This window comes from Chlorocebus sabaeus, chromosome 15, assembly GCF_047675955.1.
Source record: "Chlorocebus sabaeus isolate Y175 chromosome 15, mChlSab1.0.hap1, whole genome shotgun sequence".
In the NCBI taxonomy this organism is placed as follows: Eukaryota; Metazoa; Chordata; class Mammalia; order Primates; family Cercopithecidae; genus Chlorocebus; species Chlorocebus sabaeus.
Window position 1 is genome coordinate 19,368,458 of NC_132918.1, and position 12,171 is coordinate 19,380,628.

At 41.2% G+C, this 12,171-nt stretch overlaps 1 pseudogene; it reads left to right on the forward strand.

Annotated features, from left to right (window-relative positions):
• The first annotated feature begins 1,488 nt into the window (after positions 1-1,488).
• LOC140713532 (protein mago nashi homolog 2 pseudogene) lies at positions 1,489-4,151 on the forward strand (annotated as a pseudogene).
• The last annotated feature ends 8,020 nt before the right edge of the window (positions 4,152-12,171 follow it).

Sequence of the window (12,171 nt, forward strand, 5' to 3'; positions counted from 1 at the left end):
TGCTCCCTGCCCACCAAGTTCAAGTGATCCTCCCACCTCTGCCTCTTGAGCAGCTGTGGCCATATGTGCCCACCACCACAGCCGACTAATTTTTTTTATCATTTGTAGAGACAGGGTCTTACTATGTGGTCTCAAACTCCTGGCATCAACTGATCTGTAAACACAATCTTAACCTTCATATTACAGAGTGAAACTCAAAATGTTTCAAAATCTGGTAACATATCAATAAGAATTTTGAAGGAAAGAAAATGTGATCTCACCTACAAGTACAGCATATGGCCTTTTAAACAGCTAAAATAATTCTAGCCATCCCTTCTCTTTGCCGTTAAGATTTAACAACTGCATACAATTCCTTTTTCATTCCGAGGACGGTATTTTTGCAGAAATTAGCTTGGCCACTGGAGGGCTCTTGTGGTCTCCCATTCGTTCTAGATAAATGATTTGATAAAAACTAACTTTACTGACACACACAGTTTACAAAATACCAATAGCACTGCTGACATACCCCATTTCAAAAATAATTTGCCATATATAGCAAAAGGATTTAAAATATATACATGGTTTGATTCAGCTTCTAAAAATGCATCTCATAAAGTATCAAATTGTTTTTTATTTACATTTCAATTAACTGTTCAATTAAGTAATTATATGTTATAAAATATGAATCTTGGCCAAGTACTGTGGCTCATGCCTATAATTCCAGCACTTTGGGAGGCCAAGGTAGGCAGATCACTTGAGGCCAGGAATTGAAGACCAACCTAGGCAACATGGAGAAATCCTGTCTACTAAAAATACAAAAATTAGACGAGTGTGGTAGTGCGGGCCTGTAGCCCCAGATAGTCCGGAGACTGAGGCAGAAAATCGCTTGAACCCAGGAGGCGGAGGTTGCAGTGAGCAGAGATCGCGCCACCACACTCCAGCCTGGGCAACACAGCAAGATCATGTCTCAAACAAAATAAATAAATAAAACAAAACATGAATTTCAAAATACAAATTTCTAAATGTAATTCCAAAATATCTGTACAGTTGGAGATTAGTTTTTAAAATATATATAAATATATTTGGAAAATATACACCAAAATGTTAACAACTTTTTTGGGTAGTGAAATTGAGAGTTTTTCCTCTCTTTTGTTCTTCAGACATTTTCCAGTTCTCCATAATGAACGTGAATTCTTTTGATCATGAGAAAAAAAATGTTTTAAATTGTAAAATATTTTAAGTATTTTTAAATATTCATTATTATATAAGGATCTATAAAGAGTACAGGCATACCTCAGAGATAATGTGGGTTCAGTTCCAGATCACCACAGTAAAGCAAATTTCACAACAAAGCAAGTTATGCAAATTATTTGGCTTCCCAGTACATGCAAAAGTTATGTTTATGCTATACTGTAATCTATTAAGTGTAGAATAGCAGTAAGACTTGTAAAAATGTACATACCGGCCTGGCGCGGTGGCTCACGCCTGTAATCCCAGCACTTTGGGAGGCCAAGGCGGGCAGATCACAATGTCAGGAGTTCAAGACCAGCATGGCCAATATGGTGAAACCCTGTCTCTACTAAAAATACGAAAATCAGCTGTGCGTGGTGGCACATGCTTATAGTCCCAGCTGCTCGGGAGGCTGAGGAAGGAGAATTGCTTGAACCCGGGAAGTGGAGGTTTCAGTGAGCCAAGATCGTGATACTGCACTCCAGCCTGAGCAACAGAGCGAGACTCCATCTCAAAAAAGAAAAAAAAAGGAAAGAAAAGAAAGAAAAAGAAAAAGAAAAATGTACATTCCTTAATTTAAAAATACTTTATTGCTTTAAAAAATGCTAACAAAGATATGTACCTTCAGCAAGTCATAATCTTTTTGGTGGTGCAGGGTCTTGCCTCCATGTTGATGTCTGCTGACTGATAAGGGTGGTGGTTGCTGAAGGTTGAGGTGGCTGTGGCAATTTCTTTTGGAGTGCAATGGCGCCATCTCGGTTCACCACAACCTCCACCTCCTGGGTTCAAGCGATTCTCCTGCCTCAGCCTCCCAAGTAGCTGTGCCACCACGCCCGGCTAATTTTGTATTTTAGTAGAGATGGCGTTTCTCCATGTTGGTCAGGCTGGTCTCGAACTCCCAACCTCAGTTGATTCACCCGCCTCAGCCTCCCAAAGTGCTGGGATTATGGGCGTGAGCCACCGCACCCAGCCGGCAATTTCTTAGGATAAGAAAACAATGCCTGTAATCCTAGCACTTTGGGAGGCTGATATCTGAGGTCAGAAGTTCGAGACCAGCCTGGCTAACACGGCAAAACACTGTCTTTCCTAAAAATACAAGAATTAGCCAGCGTGGTGGCGGGTGCCTGTAATACCAGCTACTCGGGAGGCTGAGGCAAGAGGAGAATCACTTAAGCCTGGAAGGTGGAGGTTGCAGTGAGCCAGGATTGCATCACTGCACTCCAACCTGGATGACAAAGTGAGACTCTATCTCAAAAAAAAAATTGGGGTTTTCGGCGGGCTTCCCGGGGACAAAAATGGCTATGGCTAGCGATTTCTACCTGCGCTACTACGTAGGGCACAAGGGCAAGTTTGGGCACGAGTTTCTGGAGTTCGAATTTCGGCCGGACAGAAAGCTTAGATATGCCAACAACAGCAATTACAAAAATGATGTCATGATCAGAAAAGAGGCTTATGTGCACAAGAGTGTAATGGAAGAAGTGAAGAGAATTATTGATGACAGTGAAATTACAAAAGAAGATGATGCTTTGTGGCCTCCCCCTGATAGGGTTGGCCGACAGGAGCTTGAAATTGTAATTGGAGATGAGCACATATCATTTACCACATCAAAAATAGGTTCTCTTATTGATGTAAATCAGTCAAAGGATCCTGAAGGTCTTCGAGTATTTTACTATTTGGTACAAGACTTGAAATGTTTAGTTTTCAGTCTTATTGGATTACACTTCAAGATTAAACCAATTTAAATTGTATGTTTTCAAGCTGTTTGTATATTTAATTAAGGGATGGGAGGGGTTATTTGTCATTGACAATATTGGGGTTTTTATGAATGTGAAGCAAACAAAAAAAAAAATTTGTATGTAAACTGAAAATAAGAAAATACATTAGCCAGCTTAATGGTTATCCTTACTTGAGTCCACATGAGTTGGACAGTCCCCACACACATCAAATTCTGTAAATAAAAGCCACCTTTTGTTAAAACTTTGCTCTAATAAAACATACCAAATCCTGAAAAAAAAAAAAAAAAATTTATCTGTAGCATGTGGTGCTATTTGATAGCATTTTACCTATAGTAAAACTTCTTTCAATAATATTCCCAGCATCTTCACCAGGAGTATATTCCATCTCAAGAAACCACTTTCTTTGTTCGTCCATAAGAAGCAACTCTGCATCTGTCCAAGTTTTATCCTGTGATTGCAGCAATTCAGTCACATCTAATTCTAGTTCTTTTACTATTTTCACCACATCTGTGGTGACTTCCTCCACTAAGGTTTTGAATCCCTCAAAGTCATGCAGGAGGGTTGGACTCTGCTTCTTAACTTGTGAATGTTGATATTTTGACCTCCTCCCATGAATCATGAGTGTTCTTAATGTCATCTAAAATGATGAATCCTTTCCAGAGGTTTTGTGTTTACCTTGCCCAGACCCAACAGAGGAATCACTATCTATAGCAGCTATAGCCTTACAAAATCTATTTCTTAAATAATAAAACTTGAGGTGGGGCACGGTGGCTCATGCCTGTAATCCCAGCACTTTGGTAGGCCGAGGCGGGTGGATCACAAGTTCAGGTGTTCAAGACCAGCCTGACCAATATGGTGAAACCCCTTCTCTACTAAAAATACAAAAATTAGCTGGGCGTGGTGGTGCGTGCCTGTAATCCCAGCTACTTGGGAGTCTGAGGCAGAAGAATTGCTTGAATCTGGGAGGCGTAGGTTACAGTGATCCAAGATCACTCAACTGCACTCCAGCCTGGGCAACAGAGTGAGACACCATCTCGAAAAATAATAGTAATAATAAAACTTGAAAATCAAAATTACTTCTTGATTCATGAACTTCAGAATACATGTTGTGTAAGCAGGCATGAAAACAACATTAATCTACTTGTACATCTCCATCAGAGCTCTTGGGTGACCAGGTATATTGTCAAAGAATAGTAGTATTTTGAAAGAAACATTGTTTTCTGAGCAGTAAGTCTCAAAACTGGGCTTAAAATATTTTGTAAATCATGGTGTAAACAGATGTGCTGTCATCCAGGCTTTGTTGTAGCATTTATAGAGCACAGGCAGAGTAGATTTGGCCTAATTCTCAAGGACGCTGGGATTTTCAGAATGGTAAATAAGCATTGGCTTCAATATAAAGTCAGCAGCTGCATTCGCCCCTAAAGGGAGTCAGTCTGTCTTTCGAAGCTTTGAAACCAGGCATTGACTTCTCTCTAGCGATGAAAGTCCTAGATGGCATCTTCTTCAGATAAGATAAAGGTGTTTCATCTATATTGAAAATCTGTTGTTTGGTGTAGTCAGCTTCATCAATGATCATAGCTGGATCTTCTGGATAACTTGCTGCAGCTTCTGCATAGGTACTTGCTGTTTCACCTTGCACATTTATATTATAGAGATGAAGTCTTAAATCTTTGTGTGTTCACTAGAGTTGTACTTTTAATTTCCTTCGATAACTTTTCCTTTGCATTCACAGCTTGGCTAACTGTTTGGCACAAGAGGCCCAGCTTTCAGCATATCAGGGGATGTTGCAACATTCCTTCCCACTAAGCTTAATCATTTTTAAGTTTTTATTTAAAATGAAAGTTAAGTATTTATTTTTTTATTTTATATTTTAATTTTTTTTTTTTTTTTTTTTTTTTTTTTTGAGACAGAGTCTCGTGCTGTCATCCAGGCTGGAGTACAATGACTGCTCACTGCAACCTCCACCTCCCAGATTCAAACGATTCTCCTGCCTATGCCTCCTGAGTAGCTGGGTTTACAGGTGCACACCACCATGCCGGGCTAATTTTTGTACAAAATGGCAGTAGTAAGTCTTTACCGATCAATAATTACCTTGAATGTAAAGGATTTAAATTCCTCAGTCAAAAGGCCTAGGGTGGTAGGGTGGGCTGGGTGTGGTGGCTTATGTCTGTAATCCCAGCACTTTGGAAGGCGGAGGCAGGTGGGTTGCTTGAGTTCAGGAGTTCAAGACCAGCCTGGCCAACATGGTGAAACCCAATTTTTACTAAAAATAGAGGCCAGGCATGGTGGCTCACGCCTGCAATCCCAGCACTTTGGGAGGCCAAGGCAGGCAGATGATTTGAGGTCAGGAGTTCGAGACCAACCTTGCCAACATGGAGAAACCCCACCTCTACTAAAAATATAAAAATTAGCCAGGTGTGGTGGCGGACACCTGTAGTTCCAGCTACTTAGGAGGCTAAGGCAGGAAAATTGCTTGAACCTGGGAAGTGGAGGTTGCAGTGAGCCAAGATGGTGCCACTGCACTCCAGCCTAGATGACAGAGCAAGATTCCATCTCAAAAAAAAAAAAAAAAAAAAAAAAAATTAACTATCTTTTCTGACCACAATGGTATGGAACTAGAAATAAATAAGAGGAATTTTGGAAAATTCTCAAATATGTGGAAATTAAACAACATGCTCCTGAACAACTGATGGGTCAAACAAGAAATTAAAAGGAAAATTTAAAAAAATATCTTGAGACAAATGAAAATGGAAACAAAATATACCAAGACTTACGGAATACAGCAAAAGCTGTCCTGAAATGGAAGTTTATAGCAATAAACAACTATATTAAAAGGAAATTCGATTCCCAAAAAAATCAACCTAATGTTACACTTTAGGGAACTTGAAAAAGAACAAACTAAGTCCAAAGTCAGTAGAAGAAGGGAAATAATAAAAGATATGACCAGAAATAAATGAAATAGAGACTAGAAAGACAATGCAAAATATCTGTGAAACTCAGAGTTCTTTTTTTAAAAAAGATAAAATTGACAAAACTTTAGCTAGACTAAGAAAAAAGAGAGGAGGCTGAAATAAAATAAATAAAAGAGATGTTACCATTGATACAACAGAAATGCAAAGGCTGATACAAGACTACTGTGAGGAAGTATTGAGTAGTTGAGTACTACCCAACAAATTGGATAACCTAGAGGAAATGGATAAACTCCTAGACACATGCAACCTACCAAAATGAAATAAACAAGAAATAGAAAATTTGACAGATCAATAACCAGTAGAGACTGAATCTTTTAAAAAACAAACAAAAAGTCTCCCACCAAAGAAAAACCCAGGACCTGATGGCTTCACTGCTGAATTCCACCCAACATTTAAAAAACTAATACCGGTCAGGCATAGTGTCTCATGTTTGTAATTCCAGCAATTTGGGAGGCTGTGATGGGAGGATTCCTCGAGGCCAGGAGTTTGAGACAAGCCTGGGAAACACAGCAAGACTTTGTCTCTACAAGAAAAATTTTAAAAATTAGCCAGGCGTGGTGGCACATTCCTGTGGTCCCAGCTACTCAGGAGGCTGAGGTGGGAGAACTACTTGAGCCCAGGAGTTTGAGGTTACAGTGAGCCGTGATTGTGCCATTATACACCAACCTCAGCAAAAGCAAAATCCTGTCTCAAAAAATAAAAAATAAAATAAAGAACTAATAAGGCCGGGCAGGGTGGCTTACACCTGTAATCCCAACACTTTGGGAGGCTGAGGTGGGCGGATCACCTAAGGTCAGGAGTTCAAGACCAGCCTGGCCAACATGGTGTTCACCCCCATCTCTACTAAACCCCATCTCTACTAAAAATACAAAAATTAGCCAGGTGTGGTGGCAGGTGCTTGTAATTGCAGCTATTTGGGAGGCTGAGGCAGGAGAATTACTTGAACCCAGGAGGCAGAGGTTGCAGTGAGCCGAGATCATACCACTGCACTCTAGCCTGGGTGACAGAGTAAAACTCTGTCCAAAAAAAAAAAAAAAAAAAAGAGAACTAATATCAGTTCTGCTCAAACTCTTCAAAAAATAAATAAATAAAGAAGGAAAACTTCCACACTCATTGTATGAGACCAGCAATATCCTCATTACCCTGATACCAAAAGCAGAGGTCACTATAAGGAAAGAAAATTGCAGGCCAATGTCTCTAATGAACATTGATGTAAAAATCCTCAACAAGGGTGGGTGCAGTGACTCATGCCTGTAATCCCAGCACTTTGGACTGCCAAAGTGGGCAGATCACTTGAGGCCAGGAGTTCGAGACCAGCCTGGCCAACATGGTGAAACCCTGTCTCTATTAAAAATACAAAAATTAGCCAGGCATGGCTGCTCACACCTGTAATCCCAGCACTTTGGGAGGCCGAGGTAGGTGGGTCACCTGAGGTCAGGAGTTCGAGACCAGGCTGGCCAAAATGGCAAAACCCCATCTCTATTAAAAATACGAAAAAAAAAAAAAAAATTATCTGGGTGTGGTGATAGGCGCCTGTATCCCAGCTACTGAGGATGCTGAGACAGGAGAATTGCTTGAACCCAGGAAGCGGAGGTTGCAGTGAGCCAAGATCACACCATTGCATTCCAGCCTGGGCCACAGAGCGAGACTCTATCTCAAAAAAAAAAAAAAAAAAAAAAAATTAGCTGGGTGTGGTGATCCACCACCTAATAATTTAATAAGGAAGGAAGGAAGGAAGGAAGGAAGGAAGGAAGGAAGGAAGGAAGGAAGGAAGGAAGGAAGGAAGGGAGGGAGGGAGGGAGGGAGGGAGGGAGGGAGGGAGGGAGGGAGGGAGGGAGGGAGGGGAGAGAGAAAGATGAAAGAAAGAAAGAAAGAAAGAAAGAAAGAAAGAAAGAAAGAAAGAAAGAAAGAAAGAAAGAAAGAAAGAAAGAAAGAAAGAAAGAAAGAGAAAGAAAAGAAGAAAGAGAAAAGAAAGAAAATAGAGAAAGAAAGAAAGAAGAAAGAAAGAAAGAAAGAAAGAAAGAAAAAGAAAAAGAAAGAAAGAGAAAGAAAGAAGAAAGAAAAGAAAGAGAGGCCGGGCGCGGTGGCTCAAGCCTGTAATCCCAGCACTTTGGGAGGCCGAGACGGGCGGATCACGAGGTCAGGAGATCGAGACCATCCTGGCTAACACGGTGAAACCCCGTCTCTACCAAAAATACAAAAAACTAGCCGGGCGAGGTGGCGGGCACCTGTAGTCCCAGCTACTCCGGAGGCTGAGGCAGGAGAATGGCGTAAACCCGGGAGGCGGAGCTTGCAGTGAGCTGAGATCCGGCCACTGCAGTCCAGCCCGGGCTACAGAGCAAGACTCCGTCTCAAAAAAAAAAAAAAAGAAAAAAAAAGAAAGAGAAAGAAGTAAAAGGGAAGGGAAGGAGAAGGAGGAGGAGGGGGGAGGAGGAGGGAAGGGAAGGGAAGGGAAGTGAGAGGGAAATGGGAGGGAAGGGAAGGAAAGGGAAAGGAAGGCAAAGGAAGGGAAAGGAAGGGAAAGAGAAAATGGGGTATATGTAGCATATATGCAAAATGGAATATTACTCATTCTTGACAAAGGACAACCTGTCATTTTTCAACAACACAGATGAACCTAGAGCATATTATGGTGTATTGTTGTTGTTGTTGTTTTTCTTTTTTTTTTTTTTTTTTTACTTTTTTTTTTTCTGAGACGGAGTCTCGCTCTGTCGCCCGGGCTGGACTGCAGTGGCCGGATCTCAGCTCACTGCAAGCTCCGCCTCCCGGGTTCACGCCATTCTCCTGCCTCAGCCTCCTGAGTAGTTGGGACTACAGGCGCCCGCCACCTCGCCCGGCTAGTTTTTTGTATTTTTTAGTAGAGACGGAGTTTCACCGTGTTAGCCAGGATGATCTCGATCTCCTGACCTCGTGATCCACCCATCTCGGCCTCCCAAAGTGCTGGGATTACAGGCTTGAGCCACCGCGCCCGGCCTCTTTTTAGAGACAGTCTCACTCTGTCACACAGGCTGGAGTGTAGTGGTGTGATCTCGGCTGACTGCAACTTCTGTGGAGGATATTATGTTAAGTGAAATCAGCCAGGCACAAAAAGACAAATACCATGTGATCTCACTTATATGTGGACTGTAAAAAAGTCAATCTCATAGTAAAATGGTGGTTACCAGAGCCTAGAGAGATTAGGGAGCTGTTGGTCAAACACCACGACATCTTGGGAGGAATAAGTTCAAGGACCTATGTTACACCGTGGTGACTACAGTTAATAACAATATATTATATACTTGAAAATTACTAAGAGAGTAGATTTTGTGTCCTCACCACAAAATAATGAGAGGCAATGCATATGTTAAATAGCTTGATTTAGCCATTCCATGTGCATAATGTATCAAAACATCATGCTGTACACCATAAACGTATATGATTTTAATTTATCAATTAAAAGTAAAAAATAAGACATTGGCAGAACGGATTTTTAATCATTATCTAATGGCCGGGCACTGTGGCTCATACCTGTAATCCCAGCACTTTTTTGTTGTTGTTGTTGAGACAGGGCCTCACTGTGTCACCCAGGCTGGAGTGCAGTGGCATGCTTTCGGCTCACTGCAACCTCTGCCTCCCGGGTTCAAGCGATTCTCTTGCCTCAACCTCCCGAGTAGCTGGATGGCCAGTACAGGCATGCACCACCACACCCAGCTAATTATTATTATTATTATTTTTGTATTTTTAGTAGAAATAGGGTTTCATCATGTTGGCCAGGCTGGTCTCAAACTCCTGGCTGGCCTCAAGTGATCCACCCACCTTGGCCTCCCAAAGTGCTGAGATTACAGACATGAGCCACTATGCCTAGCCTAATTCCAGCACTTGGGGAGGCCGAGGGGGGCAGATCACCTGAGGTGAGGAGTTTGAGACCAGTCTGGCCAACATAGTGAAACTCTGTCTCTACTAAAAATACAAAAAAATAGCCGGATGTGGTGGTGTGCACCTGTAATCTCAGCTACTTGGGAGTCTGAGGCAGGAGAATCATGTGAACCCAGGAGATGGAGGTTGCAGTGAGCCAAGATTGCATTATTGCACTCCAGCCTGGATGACAGTGCAGGACTCCATCTCAAAAAAATATAAAAATAAAAATAAGGGATTAATATCCAGAATATATAAAGAATCCCTACAACTCAACAACAACGACAACAACAATTTTTTAAATGGGCAAAGGACTTGAATAGTTCTCTGAAAATACACAAAGCACATGGTGCTCAACATCATCAGTCACTAGAGAAACGCAAATGAAATAGCACTTCACACCCAATAGGATGGCTAATACTGGCAAAATGGAAAATAACATGTGCTGGCAAGGGTGTAGAGAAACTGTAACTGTCATGCATTCCTGGTGCAGATGAAAAATGAAGCAGTCCTGTGGAAAACTTAGGTGGTTCTTCCAAAAGTTAAATATACAATTACCATATGAATACACAATTCTACTCCTAGGTACACATCCAAAAGAAGAGAAAGCAGGGACTTAAGTAGATAACTGTAAAGCAATGTTCATAGCAGCATTATTTGCAATAGCTAAAAGGTGCAAACAACCAAAGTGTCAATCAACAGATGGATAAACAGAATATGGTATAACCATGCAATGGATTACTATTCAGCCGTAAAAAGAAGTGAAATTCTGAGACATGAAACCACGGATATATGTTGAAAACATCATGATCAATGAAACAAGCTAGATACAAAGGACAAGTATTTTTATTCCACTTACATACCTAGAATAGGCAAATTCAGAGAGACAGAAAGTAGAAAAAAAGTTATCAGGGGCTGGGGGAGAAGATATGCATTAGGGAGTTACTGTTTAATAGGTACAGAACTTCTGTTTGGGATAATGAGAAAGTGCTGAAAACAATGGTGATAGTTGCCTAACATTGTGACTATATGTCATTGAATTGCACACTTAAAAACGGCTAAAATAGTAAATTGTTGTGTATATCTTATCACAAAAAAAAATTTAATTACAATTTAGAGGGTACTATAAACAGACTATAAACAGACAATTTAGAGGTACTATAAACAGATAGTCCCTAATGATCCCTGCCTTCTGGTATTCAAACCCTATATAAACTTGTCCTGTAATAAAACAAGGCAAAAGTGTGTGACTTCCAGTCTGGGACATAAAAAAATTGTGGCATGACATTTTCTTCTGGATCACTCATTTGGGGTAAACTAGTCATGTCATTAACAGCTCCATGGACAGGTCCACAGAGTGAGCAACTGAGCACCTTGTCAGCAACCATGTAAGTAAGCTCGGAGGCAAATCCTTTAGTTCAATCCAGCTTTCAGACTTCAACCCTGGGTAACATTCTAAGTGCAACCTTACAAGAGCTCCTGAGCCAAAACAGCAAGTTAAATGTTCCTAGATTTTTTTTTAAATTGCCCTTATTGATAACACCATGATATAATTTGTAAGTAGCTTGGGGTTTTTTGTTTTTAGAGACAAGGTCTCACTCTGCTTACTCTTACCCAGGCTGGAGTGCAGTGGTGTGATTACGAAACAGCTCGCTGCAGCTTCATCTGCTACTCCTGGGCTCAAGCGATCCTCCCACCCCAGCCTCCCAAAGCACTGGATTACAGGTAAGAGCCAGTGTGCCTGGCCATCTCCTGAATTTCTGACACTGCTAAATATGGGGGCAATTTGTTATGCAGTAGATAACTTATACCAGGGATTTAGTAAGGATGGTGAAAAAAAGGTTAAAGTCTAAAAATCATTAAAGAAAATAATCACATAATGCTGGTATTTTCATCACCCGAAATATTGCATAAAATTTCCTATTCTACAATAAAACAGGTTTTTCAAGTTAGTGTGTAATGAATAATAGACTTTTTCTTTTGAGACAATTTCGCTCATCACCCAGGCTGGAGTGCAATGGCACGATCTCAGCTCACTGCAACCTCTGCCTCCTGGGTTCAAGCGATTCTCATGCCTCAGCCTCCCAAGTAGCTGGGATTACAAGCATGAGTCACTGCGCCCGGCTAATTTTGTATTTTTATAGCCAGCGTTTCACCATGTTGGCCAGGATGGTCTCAAACTCCTCACCTCAGGTAATCCGCCCGCCTTGGCCTCCCAAAGTGCTGGGATTACAGGCATGAGCCACCGCGCGCAGGCTACGAATAATAGACTTTAAAGGAACAAAGGAGAAAAGGTCAATCTTAGGGAACAAGAAAGTTAAGCTCACACACAATACTGAAATAACTTGAATCAAATTTAA